The following is a 22,426-nucleotide window of genomic DNA, read 5'->3' on the forward strand; positions in this document are numbered from 1 at the left end:
CATTCATCTACTCATTCACCTTTTGACCTCAGTGCCTAGAGTAACGCCTGGCGCTCACTTGAACAGCAAGTTCACTTTGTTCCTTTTCATTTATTTATAGTCTTAAGGTGAACAGTCAAGTTCACCTTGAGGTATATGACTTTTACACATGTATAGATACTTGAAACCATCACAAAAGGGTAGAGTACAGTTCCAACGCCCAGCTTCATAGTGCTATGCTTTAACCCATTGCACCAGCAGGGAGGGCCCTGTGGTCAGCGTTTCTTTCTTGAGCTGGCCCTCTGCAGCCAGACCCCCACTCCATCCTTGACCCCTGCTCCCACCTAGATGGTTTCACTTTCTCTGGAGTGCCTTATGAGTGGAGGCATACAGGTGTGGCTTTTGAGACTAGCTTCTTGCCCTCAGTGTATTGCATTTGAGATTTGTAATGCTGGTGTGTTTCCGTTTTATTGCTGAGTTATGTTTCATTGCATTGGTGTCCCACCACTGGCTTATCCAGTGCATTTTCTTTTGATGTTCAATGTTGAATTCATATTAAAGCCTCTGGCTTGAGAGTGGCATCATAGCTAGACCAAGAAAGATGAAGAGGAGTGTTTGTGATTCCCTATACAAACAGCCTTGTATAGCTACAACTTGAGAATTTGCAGAGTGGATGTGTTTACAAATGGGTTGTCATTTTATTTTTTAAAGATGTATTTATTTATGCGTGCCTACAGAACTGGGATACAGGCCAGAGGTGCATGCAGGGATGAGGAGAGGATTGACCAGAGACAGAGTGGGGAGCAGAACAGGCATTTTGATGAAGTGCACTGCTGAGGAGAGCAGCAGGCGAGACAGGAGAGGTCCACCATGTGGGTTACCCCCCAGGCTGGGGATCGAACTGCGATCCAACTGGTGCTGAAGCAGCTGTGGTTAGCTTCATAGTGCTATGCTTTAACCCATTGCACCAGCAGGGAGGGCCCTGTTGTCATTTTTAAAGTGAGTTGTAAGGATAGGAGTTATGTTCCTCTAAGGGACCTTCACCTACAGAAGTTGATTAAGAATTCAAAGTTTCTCTTTCATTTTCTCTCTCACCTCCCATGAGAGGTCCATACATTCTCATGTCACATGTAGATATTTCTGTCAGGATGGGCCACATACACAGAGGGGTTCCTGCGAAGATCCCCATCTAGCCTGATGGTGTCGTCGCTGTACCATCTAGGCTCTTGTGATGTTCACACAACTGTGAAATTGCCTAACCACATGTTTCTTCATCTCCTGTCATTAAGCAACACACAACTGCAACACAATTTGTGCCCTGCAAAATCTTTCTAATGCATTTACCTATTATACAGCATATAGAATGTTTTACATAAAGTTTTCTTGCATAGTTATTCTGTACATATTTCAGAGCCTACTGTGTGCAGGTACTATAAATCTTACAGATCTTTCTCAGAGAATGTACCTCATTCTTTTTAATGGCATTGTATTATGCAAGAATGCACTGCAATTTATTTAACAATTTCCCGATGGATGAACATTTGTTTCCAATTTTTTGTGTCTACAAAGAAAGCCACCAGGGATATTTTGCCTGAGTATCTTTTTTATATAGATAGTTTTATTGAGATATATTTCACATACCATAAAAATGACTCATTTAAAGTATGCATGCAGTTCACTGGTTTTTAATATTTTTGCACAGTTATGCATGATCACCAGAATATGCCATTACACCAAAAAGAAATCCCACCCCCATGAGCTGTTACCACCCATCTCCTGTCCCTGGCACCCATGAACTCACTTTCTGTCCCTGGGCTTGCCGCTCTGGACATTTACTAGAAATGGAACCAGATAGCATGTGATCTTCTGCATCTGGCTTCTTTCACCAAGAGTCCTGCTTTCCAGGTCCATCCATGTTGTAACATGCGTATACTGGGCATACACACTTTATGACTGAACCGTATTCCATTGTACGAACGTGCTATATTTTATTTAGCCAGCTGGTGGACATTTAGGCTGCTCTCCTTCGGGGCTGCTGTGAGCTGTGCCGCCATGATAAGGGCATGCAAATATCTGAGTTGCTGCGCACCTTTCAGACACTTGTTTTGTCTAGAGGAAGATTCTGAGAGGGGGAGAAAGTTATTGCTTCCGCTAGCTCTTCATCCGCGTTATGGTTTTCTGAATCTTGAGGGATGCTTGAAGGCCATCGTCTGCCAAGGTGTACCTGCTCCGGCAGGACTCGGCCCCCACCTCTGCGTGGGGAGCTCTCCAGCTGCTATCATCTTCTTAACCTTAGCGCTGGAGGAGGCTTGGCAAAGCCACCAACTGATGATGCAAACCCCAGCAACGTGCAGCAAAGGAGAGAAAGCAAATAGGATTTCCTTATGGGGAATGAACCTCACCAGCTCTTTCTCATTGGGGAGGATGGCCCTAAAACACCCTGCATCAGTCACCATTTGCCAAGTGATTTATGAGATACTCAGCCAAGGAAAATGCTCTGAGATCCCAGGGAAAGATGAGATTTCTGAGAAGGGGACGAGGACTGATAACCAAATGTTATTTTTCTAACAGCAGTGCTGCACTGTTAATTTAGAAGGAGAGACGCCACTACATTTGGTGAGAGAAAGAGGACTAGGAACGAGGCTACAGTGACACACCCCAGAAATATCTCAGGATGAACAGAGCACATAACACCAGTGCTCCCTGAAGAACTTATCACATGCATTTGTTTCTGAAATCACAGATAGCAGAGTTCCTAACTGCTGTTAGAGTTTCAGATATTTAAATCAGAAAAAAATCAGCAGATGATCTGGGTTTCATTATAGTAGAGCAGATGACAACACTGACACTAATTACCACTATAACACTTCCTATGTGCCGGACTGGCACATCAACCCCAGATTTTGCAGGCTTCGTTTTATTTAATACAACCACCCACAGAGGCAGGCAGAATTATTTTCTCCATTTACGGGTAAAGAAATTGAAACTCCAAGAGTTAAGTCACTAGCTGAAGGTCACCCAACTGGAAAATGGAGGATCCGGGTGTGGGTCCAGCCACCTGCCGTCAGCTGTCACATTGCATTCATACAGAGTCATCAATGTCCTTATGTGTGTGTCAAGGGGAAGGTACGGGCCCTGGTCTGCTCTCCCCTCTGGTCGACTTGAGGGTAGGAAGGCACTGGTTTGGGGTGAGAGGACCGAGAAGAACCAGTGCAGAAAGGGCACCAGTCTCTCTGCTTCCCTTAGTGTCCCGCCCAGTGTACCCTGTCTGGCCACTAGCTCACGTGTATGATCGCATAGCCACCGAGTCCCAGGTGTGCAGGCAAAGGTTGACGGTTGCTCCTCATTGGCAGTCATCTCGCTGGATGTTGACCGTGACCAGGCGTTCCCTCAAAGTCCTGCAGTGAGACCCATCTCAATCCGGCGGGCCTGTCAGGGCTGGCTGGGAAGTCCGCTTGTGGTGGCCCACGGTCATTCGGATGTATGTGCAAAACACACTTTTCATTTGCTAGCAAGGGAAGACTGCGCTGACTTTCTGCGGTGGTCCTGCACCCTAGTCCTCACTGGTGCTCTCCTCGCCAGCCGGGCTGAGTAAATAGCGTGAGTAGACTTGCCGGAGAGGAGTGTTGAGCCCAAATTATTGGGATGCACTTTTTTTTTTTTTCAGATTTATTTATTTATGCATACAGAAATGGGGTACAAGCCAGAGGTGCAGGGGCAGTGAGAGGACCAGAGACAGAGTGGGGAGCAGAACAGGTAGATCAACGAAGTACACTGCTGAGGGGAGCAGCAGGCGAGACAGGAGAGGTCTGCCATGCCATGTAGGTCACCTCCGGCGCCGGGGATCCAGCTGCCACTGAAGAGGCTGTGACCAGCTTGCAGTGCTGCGCCCTTACCCTTTGCCACATCGAGGGCCCGGGATGCACTTTTAATCTAATCATAAGCATGACATTTGCATCATAAAAAGAGGACTTGATTTAGTCTATAGTAAGCTAGTGAGGGTTTTTGGTCAGTTCCACTTTACAGTTTTACTTAGTCGAACAGTTTCCAGTTCCAGTTGTTGGAAATCTTTCACATTTTTATCCTTTTAAAACTACGCTGAAGTAATAGTCACTGTTAAATTATATGATGTTAAATTAAAGATCACCGAGAACATAGGTTATGTGACCCAGAGGCTTTGGCAGCGAGGAGGACTGGAAGGAATATTGGCACCCCGGAGGCTTTGGAAGGTGGCTCCTTGCCCAAGAGGACATTCTGAGAGAGAGAGAATAGGTTTGGGGAGAGGGGCTGGAGACCCGCTGCGCTGCTGCTCCAATTGTGTGTCAGATTATCCATTTCTGTTTCTTTCCACCTGTCAAGCAGCACTAGAACGCTGCATTCCACTTTTTCCAAAATTATCTTCTGCTCTGCTTTCGTCGCTGACTTAATAGGGAGCTAGGAATGGAAGACCAAAAACAGAACTAGAGAAGACTGGTTCCACACTCCAGAGTGCGCCGCAACCCCACACTGGGAGGAAGTGTTTGTTGACAAAAATTAAGACATCTCCAGTGTTCATGTGATAGGAAAGTCATTTGAAGTGTTTATGGTGACTTTTTTAAAAAGATTTATTTATAATTTATTTATGCATATAGGAACTCAGGTGTACAGGGGGTGAGCAGGACAGAGTGGGGAGCAGAACAGGTGGGCTGACCGAGACACATGGCTGAGGGGAGCAGCGGGGAGACAGGTGAGGTCTGCTGCGCTCTGTGGGTCAGCTCCCTGGCTGGGGATCAAACTCATGCTGCAGTGGCTGGAGATAGCTTGATAGCACTGAGGCTTAACCCCTGCACCACCAGGGAGGCCTCTATGGTTGACTTTTAAGTTAAAGCTAATAATAATATTCCCGCCAGGCTTTGGATGAGAATGCCTTTCTAAACTGGAATCTGTTTTAGCATCTCTTCTTACAAATAATTAGGATTGATTAATTTAAAACTTGAAAATACCTCCAAAGTTTCTCTCTTTAGGGTTAATTAAAATAATGAGTTTGAGTTTAACAGCAACAAAAACCGCATTTGCTCCATTTTGTTGAGGCAGCTGAGGTTTTGCTTTGGGGATGAAACTGTCATATGGACAGAAATAGAATGTCCTTTTGTTCTTGTGGGATTGGATGCCAGGGTTGAAGATGAGGAGAGAAGCCAGATGGGATAAATATTTCTAATTTTGCCTTTGTTATTGAATTTTATTTCTTGAGAGATTCCTCAGTGGGGATGACAGGATCTTTGACTAAATGTTCAGTTCTGAGATATATCTGTGCCCCAGAGTCTGATGACCACCTAGCAGCAGGGGGAGTTTCTTCCCTCCCTGGGCCAGCAAGGACTCCTCCAGCTGGCCCATAGCCACCCACTGTCCACAGCAGGAGAACTCGCTTTTGAAATTCTCACAGCAAGATTCCTGGCCCAATTGTTTACCTTACGTTCAATTTCTTGGTAATCTTGCATAGTTCCAGCATGACTTAGCAAAAAAATACATTTTTGTTTGTTTTTCATTATGAAAAACTAGAACTTTTTCTTATTTAAGGTTGTGTCTTTGTACAATGATATGGCAAAAAAAAGGTATATTAAAATTGATTTCTGTATAATACATGGATATGGAAAGATCAGACATATTGATGAATTTGTTAAGAGCCGTATGGTAACCGTAAAGAAAGTGGTAAAAATAAACCTGTGTGGCCTAGGGGTTTAGTCTCAGGCCTGTTACTATGAAGGCCTGAGTTCGATCCCCAGCCAGGCAGCTGACCCACATGGCACAGCAGACCTCTTGTGTCTCACCCGCTGCTCCCCTCAGCAGTGTGTTTCAGTCAGCCCACCTGTTCTGTTCCCCACTGTTTCTGGTGAATCCTCTCACCCCTACTCCTCTGGCCAACACCCCAGTTCTGCTAGAAAGTAAAGTAAAAGATGAAAGCGAGTAGATTGTATGCATGCTGCAAACATGAACGATGTTATGGGGGAGCCAGGGGCAGGAGGTGAGCAGCCACTCAGGCTGCTCTAACTTCATGCTGCAGACCGCTCTTGGTTCTGGAGGCTGGAAGTTTGTGGCCAGTGAGGGCCTGGATCACAGACTTCTCAGGTCCTCATGTGATAGAAGGAGTGAGGAAGGAGTAAACTACCTCCAGGGGCCTCTTTTGTAAGATCACTAATCCACTCATGAAGTTGACATGTTTACGCTCATGACTTAGACACACCTAATACCATCCCTGAGGCGTCAGGTTTTCCACAGATGAATTTTGAGGACACAGACATCCAGGTGCAGCAGGGTCACATAGAGCCCTGCATCCTGGGGCTCAGGGACACTATCTGTGCGCCCGTCCCAGCTGCAGCTCGCCCTGCTAAGTCCGTGGTCTGCTGGATACTCTGATGTGAGGTCTGCGTCGCTCCAAAGGCCAAGCTCCTGCCCAAGGCTGCAAGCCCTTCCTCCTCACTGAGGCTGGAGGCCGACCAGCCCTGCGGGGCAGTGCTCTTGACTCAGGGTCTGGAGCTGACTTGGGAGAGCCTTCAAATCATACTTCAGGGTGGGGCTGGGGACCAGGTGCTCTCTGTAGGAACTTACAGGTTTTGCGCAACCACTTAGGGCTCCAGACGCACTTCCTCCCACACCTAGGCAGAGGCTGCCTTTTCTTCTGGGCCAGTGGACAAAGGTCCACATGCCTGCCTCTGGCCAACCCCCCTTCACATCCTGCCCTGGCTAGCTATTCTCTCCTGTGCCAGTTCCCTCCATTTGAGTCCTGCCCATCAAAGCACACGCTTGCTGTGACTTGTTAGTTTCTAAAACCTTTTCTCAACCAGACTTCCCTTCTACTTCTCTTTACCACAGGAATTTCTCAAAAGAATCATTGCTGGGACCTACAGTGCTACGGTTCCTAGTCTCTTTTGAACCCACTCCAGCCTCTGTGGCTCCCGCCCACGCTGCCCCCTGGAACCACTCTGCTTCACTCAGTCACTTGTCAATTCTTCGCCACACTTTCACTCAGAGCTTGGACACCACTCGCTCCAACGTCTTTGACCTCCTATTTTTAGGCTCCTTTGTTGGATTCCGTCCTCCTCGGGATCTCTCAATGGCCAGGAGTCGAGGAGCCAAGACCTGGGCTGCTTCTGCTCTCCCCTGCTAACCCTGGCCAGCCTCAGGATTTTAAGTGAGCCATCTATACACTGCTGGCTCCAGCCCGATGTTTTCCACCTCACATCTGTCTACTGCTGGCTCTAGCCCAGTCATCTGTGTAACTGATGGTTGCAGTCTACATCTTCTGCATCCATGGCTCCAGTCAGTCACATGGCTGCAGCTCACATCAGCCATACGATGGCCAGTATTACCCCTCCGGCCCTCACTGACACTCAGCCTGCTTTCTCAGCATCCCAGCTTGGGTGTCTGACAGCCTCTGCCGTCTCCCGCTTTCACAACTCTACTCTGAGTGCTCGCCAGGCCTACTGCTGGGATTTTCCTGATCTCATCCTTTTAGTTATCAGAAAATGTGGATACACTCTCACTCCTTTCCTCATATTTCACTTCCAACGCTTCAGCAAATTCTGCTGTTCCACTCTAACATCTACCCGAATGCTCCACAGCTTTCCAGTGCGGCCCAGGCCAGACCTGGATTATTATATTAGCCTCTTAACAGCTCTCTGCTTCCACCCTTTTCCTTTTGTTCTCAACCCAGCAACCAGAGGGACCGAGTTAGATAAGTCGAATCTGGTCCCTCCTGGCTTACACCCTGTAATCACTTCCATTTCACCTGCGCAAAAGCCATAGCCCATGTGACTGCCTGTGTGGGTCTTTTCTCCTCTTGGCCTCGGTTCACTCAGTTCTAGTCACTAGCCAGGCGTGGTCCTACCTCCGGGTCTTTGCTCTGGCTTTTCCCGCCACAGGAACACTCTTGCCCTGCTATTGAATGACTCTGTTTTTCTTTTTTTCTTATCAGTTTAATGAATCTTCTCAGGGAAGCATTTGACAGCTCTTTTAAAATCGCCACCCCCACAAAATGAAGAATGATGTAAAGAATAATTATTTAAAAATCGCCATCCCGCCCCCACCACTCCCTCTCTCTGCTCCATTTTCCCCTTTCTCCATCAGACATGCTGGTTTTCTTGTGTATTTCCTTGGGGCCCCTGCCCCGGCTCCCCAGGAAAGCCTACTAGAATGTGAAGGACGTGAGGGAAAGGACTTTTCCCTGTTTTGACTGAGCAATACCTGGCCCATAGATGACATAACCAGGAGCCCTGTGTCAACTCTCTCTTTCGGAGGCGGGGTTTGGGGTCCTCACTTCTGTGTGTTGCAGCCTCCTTGTGGGGCAGGGGGCGGGGGGAGAGGGTGGTGGGGTCCCAGGGAGATCAGCAGCTCCCAGGCAGCAACTGCTGCAGTTTTGCTGCTGGTTTCTCACCCCCAGGGCCGGAGTCCCAGGGTCCCATCCGCATGATCACTCAGCGACGCGTCAGCACCTGCCTCTGGCTTCAGACTCCTTACCCCAGAACCCAGGCTCTGAATCTAACAGCATGGAAGCTGCCAGCCCTTCGCAGGGAGAGGTGTAGACTCGATCCTGTTGATTTGAGGAGCGACTCCTGGGTGTCATCTTAAGGAAACCAGGTTTCTGTGTTGGTCATGTCTACCTCAGAGGCCCTGTTTAGTCAGGGCTCAGCTGAGAGCTGCTGGGTACATCTTCAGCATACAGTTCTGTGAGCGTCCTGTGTTTTCAGTATAAGACATCCCCCCGTCGCAGCTGGAACCACACGCTTCCGTGCTATCAGAATGTTTTAAGATCCTCGGCCATGCTTCGCCGCCCAAGAAAAACCATCTGCTTAGAACGCTACACTCCCCTTGAAGACAGGGTGCTGCCTCCTCCCTTTCCCAGTTCCAAAGCCACGGGGCGTCCATGCTCAGCCTGCACTGCTCCGGAAAGGTCACGCTGGCTGTGAGCTGAGCCCATTTTGTTCCCTGTATGGGTCAAGATTGACTAATGCTAGGCACCTCCGTGCCACCTCTTTGGGAGGCTCTGTGTCCCTTTGCTTCCTGTCATGTGGGAGCCTCCGATGAGGCCTGGCTTCCTCTTCCAAGAGTTATACTCCAGCTCAAGAGTGCAGGAAGAACAGGCAAGGGACCAGATGCTCTGAGTTCCTTCCGGCAAAGCCCCAGGAGGCTTTTCTAATGCTGAGTCAACATTCAGTGTGCACCTACCTCAAATATCTGTGACGGTTTCAAAAGTTTTTTTAATTAGGTATCTGTTGTTCGGTTCGCAGATTTTTTTCAAATAGCTTAGTCCCCGGTTTATTTTAGTTTGTGTAATCACTGCCCAGAAAACCCATGTGCAGCTATGAAGCATCTCACATTGTTTGCTTGATGATAAATAAATTCTTTCCTCTTGGAGAAAAACACACTTTCTCCTCCCAGCACTCGGAAGAATTGAAGAAACCCCTCCTGTGATGCTTAGTGCAGAGAGAGTTGATCCATCTTGGGTTTTGTTATTTCAGAACAAATATGGTAAACTGTTTTCCCCTCGGTTACTATAGAGAAGAGATTATTTGCCTTTCTCTTAGGGCTTCTGAAAATAATAGATTACATATTTGGGAGGGTTTTTTTTTTAGATCTGGTTAATGTGAGATAGAGGGGATTGCTCTGGGGATGACATTGTTTGGTTTGGGAAGTATTCTCGGGGTTGCCCAGCAACTGGCTCTTGGAGACGGGAGTGGACTGCGTCGCCCCGGCAACCGTTGTTACTTAGCAAACAATGAGGGCCGGCAAACAGCTCGAAGATTGCGGACTCCAGGTTTTAATTGAACATCTGCATAGATTTTCCTCCTCTGATACTAGGTTTGCAGTTGGATTTGCCACAACAGGTAGACAGGATCCACTTGTGATCTGCCTAGAAGAAAGTGAATTGTTATGTTGCTGTCTTGCCCTGGATAAAGGAAGAGAAGCTGTTGGAGAAAAAAACTTTTAGCCATTTGAATGTGTCCCAGACGGCTCTCAATGGGAGACCTATTTCAGTCTTATGTGGAATTTTTTTTCCTGATCTAATGCCTCATGTTTATAATCATTACTTGGCCAGCCGACTACCACCTGCCACTGACATCCCACACCTCCTCCAACTACTCTCATTCCTGCGGCTGGAGAATCAGAAAAGGCAGGAGTGGAACCTGACAGCTCACCTGTAAAGACATTTACCTGTCAGGTTGGCAGGCAATGGAAACAGAGCCCAGAACCTTCTGGTTCCTCAATATTCCTAGATGTTCCTGTTAAGGAGTTGGCTACTCAGATGACCCTCAGGGCCACATGTAGTATGTTTAGGGGGGGAGCAAAGGGGAATGCCCTCAGCCTGGGATGGGCACTTTGTAGCCACAAGATAGATTTTGATCAAAAATAGCATCGCTCCCCACCTCCTCCTTGGTGGAGCCAGAGATAGGGACTGTTTACCCGGGTCCGTTGCTTAGGTAAACACTGCATCTGAACTTCATTCAAAGCTGGTGACACATTTCTTCCCTCCTCTGTGCCCGCCCCTGCCCCCACCCACCAACGAGGGCTATAAATTGAGAAATGTTAGTCAGTGTAGGTTTTTAGTAGGGACTTGCGCCTTCCTTATTCACCTCAATCTGTCTGATTCATGCCACAACAACCACAAAAGCTGCCTGTATCAGAACACACCAGAACCGTGGTCAGTACAGCAGCTCTCTTGGGGAGACATGCTTTAGTTGTGTGGATGTGTTTTCTAATGATGACTCACTTTGTACCTAAATGCCCCAGAAGATGTCCACTGTACTCTTTGTAGCTGCATTCCAGCTTCTGTCTTGGGATGATTTAAAGTATCAAAGCAAGTTTCCCAACTTCCTTTTGCAGCCACAATTTATAACGGGCTATCACTTGTGTTCTAGAGCAAATAAAAGCAAGTTTGTTAGCTCCCAGCACTATTAGATAGAATAATGAAGACACAAGCTAGGGATTGTTGCTGCATTCAGAATGATTACATTTTGGCATACTTGAAAATCCCCCCGAAGATTAATTAGAATACATGATTCTTGCTGCAACCTGTTGCAGCGGGATAGTTGTAGACAGTTACAAAAAAGATGGGAACCTCACGAGCAATATGACCTGCATTTCGGAAACTTATTTTAGCCCCAGTCCCAGTTTAAGCAAGTTATTATTTTTTTATTTTAGGAATTATAATCTCATTTAAAATTTTTCATGTAAATCTTTTTAAAAGGCTTCTTTCCCATGGGACTACCTTCTCTTGCTCTAGGCTTTGCAACTTGGGTAAACCGCTTAACATCTTTTTGTAAGGTCCTGCATCCATAAATTGAAAGAGCCGGGCTGGCAGATATTTAAGGCCCCTCCAGTAATGTGGTTTCAAGCAGAAGTTATTGATTTCTATCAAGGCCATTTCTCTGCTTTTTAAATTCGGGAAGAATGTGATGATGGGTGGGAGAGGGGCAGGAACCCACTGGAGAGACCCTATGTGTGGTGTCGGTGGAGAAAGAAGCCAGTTTCCCCTGCCTGAACCAGTGGAGAAGGTACTGCCATCTCCCATGGCTCCTGGCGCTCCTGGGACAGCTGTGGGGACAAGAAGTAACCCTGGGGTAGGATGAGATTCCTGTCGTCGAGCAGCACTGGCCAGGCAGGACTGTACCCACCAGCTCAGAATCCGTAGCACCCAGAATGGACCGCAGAACCAAGCAAGGGTGGTTCAGCCCAAACGTCCACAGCGCCAAGGCTGGGAAACCCTGTAGCAAAGGCACCTTTTTTAACTGCAGCTCAGCACAGGACAGAGGTCCTGGGGTTGCTGTTGCGCCTGAGGAAGAAACTCTGCCTGTCACTTGTCATCTGTCTCAATTCTCCTCCACCTTCTGGCTATGGAGGGGACAAACTGAGTCAGCCTCCAGCACATTGGGTTGTCCAACTTTTCACTGTTCTCGCACATTCTCCACCTCAGCCCCTGCTAGAGAGGGCGTGGAGGAGAGAAAGATGGAAGTGAGAGTGCATGTGAGAGGGAAAGGCTGGTGAGAAATTGAGGCTGGTCAGCAGGATGTTGTGTGAAACCACACCTAAAGGCCTAGGGGCAGCAAGAGATGAGGCTGCTGGGGGCAGGCACGGAGCTGAGACCCTTGTCTGCCTGTTCACTTCCAAATATATCTAGAGAATTGGGCTGCGTCCTGGGGATGCGTCTCACGAGGGACCAAAGCAACATGACCAGACAAGTCATGGAGGGCAGACTTTCGGTCAGTGTTAGTAGACATTTCTTTTTTTTCCTCAGTATTATTAACGAAATGGCTTTCAATGGAATGAAGTTATTCAAGGGGCTGCTGTATCATGGTGAGTAGAAATTAAAACCTGGAGGTACAGGGTTAACGGCCCTAGGTGCTGTACTATTTGGGCAGGATCACCTTTGGTTATGGGGTCTGCTTCGGCACTGTGGGGTGTTGAGTAACACCCCTGGCCGGTGCCCATGTAGTGCCAGGAGGGCCTCTACGGTGTCCCACAACTATGGTGTCCCCTGGGGTGTAGTCAGGTGAGGGTAAGAGGCACTGCTGGGCCTTTCCTGGAAGTGCTTGTGAGTTATAACTGGCATTGTAACAGTTGCCAGGAGAAATGGAAGACTGAGATGCGCCAGCTAATGCGGAGTTTCTTAGCCTCAGCGCTCTAGGTTTTGGGGACTGGGCTCTGAGGGGACTGTCCCAGGGTGCTGAGCGGCAGCCTCGGCCCCACACACCTGACGCCAGGAGCACCTTTCTCCACGGTCATGGCAACCACGAGCCATGCAGATACTGCACCGGAAGGCGGGTACCAGAGACGTAAGCTCACGGGAGGCAGCCCGCGCAGCGCCCTGCCCCGGCCTGCAGCCCACTAGCCCGCCTGCCCACGTCCGGCGTGTAGAATCCAATTTGGATTCGACTGGGGGGACACAGGAGTAGTCGTGCCCTTAAAACAATCTCTTCAGAAATGAGAGGCAGACGGGTTTTCTCCATGGAGCGACAGGGAAAGCGTACACACAGCAGAGGCCAGCATGGGGCGGCGGAGGGCGCGGCTTGCCCACGCAGAGAGGGAATGTGGGCAAGGGAGCGCGTGAGGTTACAAGGGCACAGGGCGGGGCATGGAAACAGGACGGAAAACAGATGGCGGCAGTCGGGTGGGAGTAAGAGTGGGCACCGCGTGTGCACAGTTGGTCAGGAAGCAAGTTGGGGTGTTACCAATTCTGAAATACCCACGGCTTTATGTACACAGGAAGCTGCCTATGGGAACAGCGACCGAGTCGTTATTTACGAGTTCCCTCCAGTTCCATGGAGGAGCCAAGAGTTACTTTTTAAACCACATAGGAGGCAAAAGGGCCAAGTCCAAGCCGGGTCGTGTAACTCATTCAGGGGACCCTAACTTCCACCACATTCTAAAGTGAGAAGCTGAATTTGTGTTGTTATTTCAGATTCTCTTTGGCATGGATGGGAAGTGATTTATCTGGGAAGGGAGCAGGCGAGCTGGACAGTGAGTCCGGGGCCTGCCCAAACCTGTGCCCTTGCCATGAAAGGGAGAAGCGCCAGCTCAGAGCCGGTGCTGCCTCCTCGGGCGGCGTGGCCGTGGGCTCGATCCCCCAGAGCCTCGGTTGTCGTCATTTCTCAGACGCCGTCCACAATGCAGTGGCTTCCGCAGAGGTGATATAACATGGACACTTGCCACCAACTCGGCCAGTCTGGCCCAAATTGCTGCTGAGCATCTTTGGGTTCTCACCCCTCTTCCCTTCTGCTCAGTTGCATCAGGCCGCTTCGCAACATTTCAGTCAACAGCTGAGCCATATACAGTGCTGGTCCCCAAAGTCTTACTGCCTAGGGACGTTGTAGCTGCTCTAACTACCCGCCTGCTGTAGCCTCCCCGAGGCCTGTGCCCCAGTCCTCTTGATGGTAACATCTCCCAAGTGCTTGCTTAATCTCGTTACTGTGCTCATCATGGTCCCAGCAGAGAACCCCAGGTGCGCAGTAGGCTGTGCCCATTGGGTCCTACTTACACCTCTGTGAGGGCCGCACATCAGAACACGCACTGACACATTTCTCAGTGCGTAGCTTCCTCAAGTGATGCAGGACTGTCCATGGTTCCACCTCGTCCTCCCACCCCTGAGGCCTGGTCATGATCTCAGCCAGTGACAGCTGAGATGTGAACTTGCCCATGTCTGGGTCCAACGTGTGCGCTGCTCCTCTCCTCCCCAGCCCGCCTACTTACGCTGGTTCAGAAGCTGCACGTTTCTTATTTATATCAAAAACTTTCATGTCTTTTTCCTGATGGAGCTCAGATCCAGCAGCAGGTTGGAAGGTAGGCAGGGCCGCTCTGAGTACACGACCAGAAGGTGTGGCTCGCCCAGGTGAGCCACCCCTCTACCTGGTCACTGTGTCCTTGACCCCGATGTTGGCAGTTAGAGTTGTAGCAGCCCTTGCTGTGAGATCTGCAGGATGCCGGTCAGTGGCGGGGGTGAGGGGAGAGACTCAGGGATGTGGTGGCACAGGGAGGCGCTGGGTCCCTGACAGGTGGCACCTGGTGGGACGGCAGTTAGTTAGTTGAGCCCCGAAGCTGAGGGAACTGTGTAGTTACTTGAAAAGTCCACTGACTGAAGAAACACAGAAGCAATGAAAGTATGAGGGGAAGCTCCTTCGGGCTTGTGGGGGCATCTGAGGGGTCGGGGCATGGCTGGGAATGGGAATCTGGAGCCTGGTGACCACGCAAGGTTAGACATATTGGTGACACCACACTGAGTGTGATGGGAGGGGAGGACCAAAGGAGGGCCATGGACAAAGAGGGACAGGGTGAGAGCTGAGAAGGGCCATCACAGGAGGAAAAGACCAGAAATGAGGGCAAGAGCGTCTCATGTGGCAACACCAAACACGATGGAGAGGTCGAGTTCAGACAGCCCTGAAGCTGTCCGGGAAGACGTCGGTAGACCCTGGCGTAAGGGGTGGGGCCCGGGCGTGTGTAAGAGGCAGATGAAGGAGCGCAGGTTCCCCAAGACGCCAGACCAGCAGAGACGTGACGCCGGGCCATGGTGTCCGCGGAGTGGTTCTGGGCAGAAGGCAGGGCCAGCGGCCAGTGGCTGTGCCTCGGGAGAGGGAGGCTCTGACCCACACACCCACACCTGGCCCCAGCGGGCCGCCTGCCTGCGGGAGGCGCGCGGCCAATGCGTAGGCGCTGCCTGTCTTTCTCTGGGGTGAGAGGTGCGTCAGCAAGTGGGGGACGGGGCTACACGTGCAGAGTAGAGTCCTGGCACGAGGATGTTGTCAATATTTTGAGCTTTTCTCCCTGTGCACATGTGCAAACAGGTAAATGTGCTTCTCTCCCTTTTTCCTTTATTTGCTGTAAGAATCATCGCTGTTCCTCTGTTGGGAGTAGTCGACTCCCAGTTTACTAGAAAAATACCTGGAGTCTCATGGGTGATTTCGCCATTTTTCTCCCATTCGCCTGTGGCACGCATACATGCACACACATGTTTTGTGTACATGTATTTGTACATTGGCGTGTTCGTAGGCGTAGGTATGTGTGTGTTTTGTGTGTGTGTTCCATGGGTCTCCCTGGACATATGTGTGTGCACATGTCTGTGACTATAGGTTTGTGTGTTTGTGGTGTTGCTGCATGTGTGTGGTGCTGTGTGTGTCGGTGTGCTTGTGTAGGTGTGTGTGCATGTGTTCGTGTGCACAGGGTGAGTGCCCAACACTCCGCTTTCCCACTTTCCTGGGACAGATAAGCAGCTGACGTCAATCTCCTGCTCTGCACCATTTCCATTCCCTCTGATGTGATGAACTTCAGGGCACCCCTCCCCGCAAGCAGGGGAGAATTTCCATTTCTTGGAAACCAAGTTTTGTGATGTTAAGTTATTACTAATAAGTGATAAAATCGGTTGCCTGCCAAAAGCGTATTTGCTGGGTGAAAATGTCAGTGAAGGCTGCGTGGTTGTATAACTCACATTTCCCCTGAATTTACAGCAGTGTCAGTGGTAAATAAAATGAGACCCCACCCTGGCAAGGTAACCATACCACGGAGTAGACAATTAGAAGTCCACGGGTCTGTTTAAGGGGAAGTGGCTGTGTGTTCTCCCAGTCGAGAGGGGCCACTCAGCGTGGCCTGTCCCCTGTCACGGAGGACATGAGCCTTCGACTTCAGGGGACAGCTGGGCGCTGGCAGCCTTGCTGCCCTGCGTGCTGCCTAGAGCCCTTTGGGCATCCAGTTTCTAGGACTCAGCCCTGCTCCTCTGCTAGAGAAAGGAGGAAGGTTTGGCTATTAAAAAGAAAACAGGAACAGAAGCCCAGTTCTGACCAAAAGAAAAGGAATTTGAATTCTGAAGATACTTTATTCCACAGAAACTTGGAGCCAGCTCTGCTGCTTCAAAGTCTATCGCTGCAGAAGAAAAAGTTTAAAAATGGATTGAGGAATGACAGGATGCCCAGAAGGTTTAGGCAAAGCAGGAATAATGGGTTGCCCTTGAAATCTGATACTCTTGGAAATAGCAGGGCTCCTTTCAAGGGTCCTGTCATTTCTCCCTGCTAATTCCACACTCTTCTCTGGCTGGCAGGATGGTAACGGTTTCATGCCCAGACCACTGGGGTGCCCACTGTTATTCTTCCTGTTCTGAAGCTGTCCTCAAAGTAATTTTATTCAAGGGCTTCTTAGAACAGCGGCTTTCAACTGGGGACACTCAGCAATGTCTCAGGAGGGCAGGAGAAGGGGTGCTCCTGGCATCAAGTGGGTGGGGACCAGAGATGCCACTCTGTCCCCCATAGAGAATGCTCTAGTCCAAGTGGGAACCCGCATTAGTGCCTCTAGAGTAAGTGTCCTGGGAGGGATCCAGAAGTGAAGGAGGATGTGTTTTCTGCCATCGTGGGGGATTCGATTTAGGAATCCAACTTCCAGAAAGGAGATGAACAATTAGTTTCTCTAAATTACCAGTTTCTTTTTGGTGCTGGGCCAAGCAGGGCCAAGTGGGGGCCACATGCCAGCCAGGAGAGTAGATACAGAATCCGGACCTCACAAGGCTTTTTCAAACTGTGACCAGGCCCCAGTCTGAAGGGGATCCAAGGTAAGGAAGCGGACTTGATATACTCGAAACGTCAAGCATAAGCATCAGGGTTTGGAGCAACTAGTTCGCTCGAGAGGATCCTGGGCTTGCTGTTTCTTGTTCACAGGGAAGAAGTTAATTGCTTTCTTGGTGCCAGTGAACCCTGGTGCCATCTGGATGCCCCCAGGTATCAGGAGTGGATAACCTGATGGCCTGGGGAGAACATCTGTAAGAGGCCCTGTGACTCCCCAAAGCAGAAGCTAATTAGCCAGTCAGAACACAGGTAACTAAAACTGCCTCGCTCACTTTTCCCTAGTGACCCCAAAGATGATAAAATGTCTTCTAAATATTGATCAGACCGATGTAAGGTGGGTGATCCCTCCACTTGGCATATGGGGAAACAGGAATAGAAAGAGGATTGCTTAAGGTCGGGGTGAGTCAGCGCCTGGCCAGGAACAGGGCCCAGAAATTGCTGTCAGCTTTTTCTGCATTTCCTTTCCTGTCATTACTGGTTACTAGGTAACCAGAGTATTTTCCTGTAAATAGAAGCCTCTTCCCTTTGTGCCTGGGCAGATTCATTCATCCAGGCTGGAATCCAGGGCTGCTTACAGTTGCTTTCAGTCCTTCACGCTGAAAACCCGCAGCAGGTAATCCAGCAGTGAGCTGGGCTCGGTGGCAGGTCAGAAGCATCTTCTGAGCACGGGCCCGTGGGGGGCAGGGCACAGGGCACCGGCCAAGCTGCAGCCACGCTGCACCTTCCTCCCACCTTATTTCCCCTCATCTTGGACCAGAAGGAAAATGAAACAACTTAGAAACAGCACACTGGGAGTTTCCCAGCCGTGGGGAGCTTGGGGCCAACCTGGCCAGCTCAGGCCAGGCCTGGGAGGTGGGTTGTGTTCTATTTTTGGCTGGCCGCCCCCAGGCCCTGGAACCAGTCGAGAGGGGTTTTTATTGGCTTCACCTTTCACTGTGAACATTTCCACATCTACAAAATTGACACACGGTATCATGAACCCGCCAGCCTCTGCAGTTGTCACCTCCTGTGCTTGTACATCGACACCCCTGCTCCCATCTTCTGCTGCCACTCTAGCTTCCCAGAGTTTTTAGGTTAAAATTTCCATACACTCAATGTGCAAACTTAGCAGATTTTGACAGTGGTGAGTCCATGTGTGAACACCCTGTCACCATGGAGAATGTGTCCCTCTAACACTCTGGAAAGTTCCGGACAGAGCCAGCCCCTCTCCCAGCATGTTACGACGCCATTCCACTGCACTCTTGACACTAAGCAGAAATCTCTCATCACCCGTGCCACTGTTCCCCGACCATGGTGGCAGTTTCCTTCTGACTTCTTTCAGGATTGTCTCTCCATTATTATTTTTTATTTTAGCTGTTTAGCCATGAGACACCTAAGTTGGTTTTGTTTTTGAACCTTCTCAGGGTGTTCAAGCTTCTTGGAGATTCAAGTTGATGTCTTTCACCAAATTTAAGAGCTATTTGGCCATTACTCTGTGTGTGTGTGTGTGTGTGTGTGTGTGTACTCATTCTCTCCTTTTCTTTGGAACTCCAGTTTCATATATATAAAGCTGTTTTTTCATTTTTCCCTCTTTGTTCTTCAGGTTGGGTAAGTTCTACTGATCTGCCTTCACATTCACCAGCTCTTCCTTCCACTATCTCTAGTCAGCTGTTAAACCTCTGGTGAGATTTTCATTTCCGTCACTGTACTGTTCACCCTGCAATTTCTGCTTGGTTCTTTTTTATAGTTTCTCTTCTTCAATTTATATTCCCATATGTTCATTCATAGTTCATAAAACTTCCTTTAAATTCTTGAGTTTATTTTTAGCATCTATTTTACCTATATCACCCAGATAATCTTGGCTTGATTCCAGTTAACTTTTTTCCTTGATTATGGGTGGGTCACAACTTCCTACTTCTTGTCATAGCTCATGGTCTTTATTGGGTTCATCAATAATTCAGTTTAGGGGCCTCCCTAGTGGGCTAAAGACATAGGGCTATCGAGCTAACACCAGCCACTGCAACAGGCGTTCCATCCCCAGCCAGGGTGTGACCTTCAAGGCACAGCAGACCTCTCCTGACCCACCTGCTGCTCCCCTCAGCAGTGTATCTCAGTAGATCTGCCTGTTTTGCTCCCTACTATGTCTCCAGTGAATCCTCACCCTTTATCCTCTATCCCCTCATCCTCTATCCCATACCACTGGCCCACACCTTAGTTCTTACGTGCTTAAAAAAAATAGTTCAGTGTCAGATGTCATACTAGGGGTTACTAAAATATTCATTCACTTGATGAATAAGCACCAGCCGCCCGAGCTGGGCATGCCACACAGAACTGCGCTGAAATTGTCTGCTGGGCGCCCGTGTCCTACTGTGCACCTCATCATCTTACCCCTCTCTGGGTTTTCTGAGGCTGCCATTCAAAGTTTAATGTTTGTTTTAAGCCACATTAAAACAGGAGACTAACAGGAAAGACATAAATCTTTCCTCTCACAGTTCTATAGTCTAGAAAGTGTCCATGGGACCATGTTCTCTCAAGGGTGGACCCCTTCCTCTCCTGGGCTCTGGTGGTCCCAGCAATCCATGGTGGCCTTTGGTTTGTAATTGTATCCTCCATTCTCTGCCACCGTCTTCTCACAGCCTTCTTTCCTGTGTGTTTTCTTTCCTGCCTCCTGTCAGAACACCACCACCAGATTTAGGGCCGGTGTACCTCGTCTCCACTCTTTCCTTGGTATACATCTACTAAGACCTCATTTCCAGATAAGGTCATGTTCCAAAATTCCAGGTGGGTGTGAATCTGGAGGCAGGCGCTGTGCAGTCGACTGCAGGTCCCCAAGCGATCTGTCCATTGTGCCATAACTGAAGGGCGATGCCTGGGCTCTGGGGTTGCAGTAGCTGGTGAATACGTGTCATTGGTGGTGTCATATGCTTCAGGCACACTACTGCTTTTCTTCAGACCATTTCCTTTTCCATTTTATTCCATTTGATCATTCTGTCTTTCCACGTTAGAGCTCTATCTTGCAGTTTGAGTCACTCTCTGTGGCCCCACCGGTCATGTCGTGTTGGTGAGATGAGACCACAAGATCTGTGCACTTTGGGGCTGCGACCTCAAGGTTTGAATGCAGTGGGGTTTTTCTACCCACCTCTAAGTATCAGTTTATCAAACCCAAATTATATGAACCAAGTTGCAACAACTACAGATCAAATCTGGTCCTGTTTTTTGTTAATAACGTTTTGTCAGAACACAACCAGGATTATTTTCAGGTGTTGGCAGTGACTTCGTCACACAATCTAGTACTTGCAGTGTGACCAGATGGGCCAAAAAGTCTCCGGTCCTTTACAGAGAGGTTTCGTGGAGCCTTGGGCTAAAATTGGGAACCAGTGTCGTAACTACAGACAGTGCCTATCAACAGTGTGTTAAACGAAGGAACACATTAACATGAACATGGTGACATGAACACACTGGATGGTAATCAGTTGCTTGCAAGGGGAAGAGGCTTTGGGCCCACCATCTAGCCCCACTCCTCATGTGCTTTCTGAGCTTAAATAAAACTGAAACTCCAGGGCCCTTCCTGGTGGCGCAACGGGTTAAAGCACAACCCTGCAAAGCAAGAGTCTGATCCCTGCCAGGAGGTGACCCACATAGCCAGCAGACTTCTCCTCAGACCTCTTCTGACCCGCCCGCTGCTCCCCTCAGCAGTGTGCTTCGTCGTCAGTGGGCCCTTTCTGCTCCCCACTCTGTCTCTGGTGAATACGCTCACTGCCCCTGCACCTCTAGCCTGCACCCCAGTTCTGTATGCACAAATAAATAAATATTAAAAAAAAACTTAAGAGAAAAAATTTTTGAGCCTGTGAAACAGTACAGGTCTCAGGGAAGTCTGACTGTTTTTCAGCAGTGGGTCCTTCGCATGAAGAGTTCCGGTCCAATTATTTCCCCTGGGATCACTTGTGTTACCCACTAGATAGGAACAAAGTGCTGTGCAGTGTGCCAATCACTGATTTAAATGTTCAGAGAAAATGTAAATAAAATATCTCAAACAAGCAACTTGCAGCAGAATAATTCCAAAGGTCAGTTAGTTCAGTCTGGAAGGAAGGAAACAGACCGCGGGGATTGCGCAGTCCCCTGCTTTGAGAGCTCAGTAGGGAACCTCCCTGCGTGGCTCTGGGGACATCTAGTGGTGAAACGGAGTCAAGGCACTGACGGACATCAAGGAATTAAATGTTTTAATTAAATAGTAAATATTTAATATTAACAGTGAGATTTAATTTAATCTTTAAATTAAACATTTTATGTTTTATATTCATGATATTAAATAATTAAGATCTGTTTTATTCTAGTACAAAGCTTTTTTAATTAAAAACATTCTGTTACTGAAATAGCGTCGGTGCATAGTATGATATAGGTCTCAGGTATATTTCATTATGAATTAGCATCTTATTGCTACATTATATCAGTTTTTCCTTGAATTAAAAAATTCTTCATTTTCTCCCCACTCTCTCTTCGAGGTGGGAGCTCTTAGAGTGAGAGAGAAATAGATGTGAGAGTTCTGGCACTGTGTCCCGCCAGCCGCTCCAGCCCCCTGGAGACAGGGGCCGGGAGACCCCACTCCTGGAGGTGACCCGCAGAAACCGAGGATGGACAGATGGCCCTGACCCAGTGCCGGCCGCCTCTCTGCAGCTTTCTTCTTTCACGGCTTCTCCAGCACTGTCACTGGGTCGGGGGCTGGTTGCTCCACAGTGAAGACTGTTTACTTCCAGTGTTTGCGTAGAATGACTGTGCCGCCTGCCGCTTTGTGCTGGTGTTTTGTGGAGAGTTTTAAAGCTATCCCTTGGAAAGCTGTATGTTCTCTCTGGCCAGGAAATAAACTTTTATGCTTCCTATGGACAAAGATCTCTAGGAACAGGAAACAGTTTTCACTTGCTGGAATATTCCTGAGGGCTCCTCTCCGGCCCCAGAGGAGATGTCTATTTCCTTACTTCTGCTGATACTTTTCTCTCCCTAGGCTGGCTGTTCTGACCTGGGCGTGATTCTGTCCCTAGCGGACTTGGGCAGTATTGTCAGCACCTGGGGAAAGGGCGCTCCTGGCGTTGAGTGGATGGGGCCAGGGAGGCTCTCCACAGCCCGCCTTGCCCAGGACTCCGCAACGTTAGCAGCGTGGGGTGGGGACCCGCCTACAACACCTGTGCAGCTTGTGCTATGCTAGCTCCGCAAACAGCAGGCGTGCCCGAGGGTCTCGGTTGTTTGACAAATGAGCCAACAGTTGCATAAGCCCTTCAAAGTCACTCAGCCTGATTAGGCTCGAAAAGGGAGACACAGAAGTTCTGGCCTGTCTTTGGGGAACCCCTACGTGGCGCCATGGCACGGCAGGGCTGCCTTCAGGGTTTAGGTTTGGGAAAACA

General features: G+C 49.1%; 1 protein-coding gene across 2 annotated transcripts in view; it reads left to right on the forward strand.

Moving 5' to 3' along the window:
* Positions 1-22,426, forward strand: part of RFX2 (regulatory factor X, 2 (influences HLA class II expression)) — an 87,206-nt gene that overhangs the window by 24,935 nt on the left and 39,845 nt on the right. The window lies entirely within an intron of this gene.

This window comes from Condylura cristata, unplaced genomic scaffold (assembly GCF_000260355.1).
Source record: "Condylura cristata isolate star-nosed mole 26May11 unplaced genomic scaffold, ConCri1.0 scaffold00025, whole genome shotgun sequence".
Taxonomy (NCBI): Eukaryota; Metazoa; Chordata; class Mammalia; order Eulipotyphla; family Talpidae; genus Condylura; species Condylura cristata.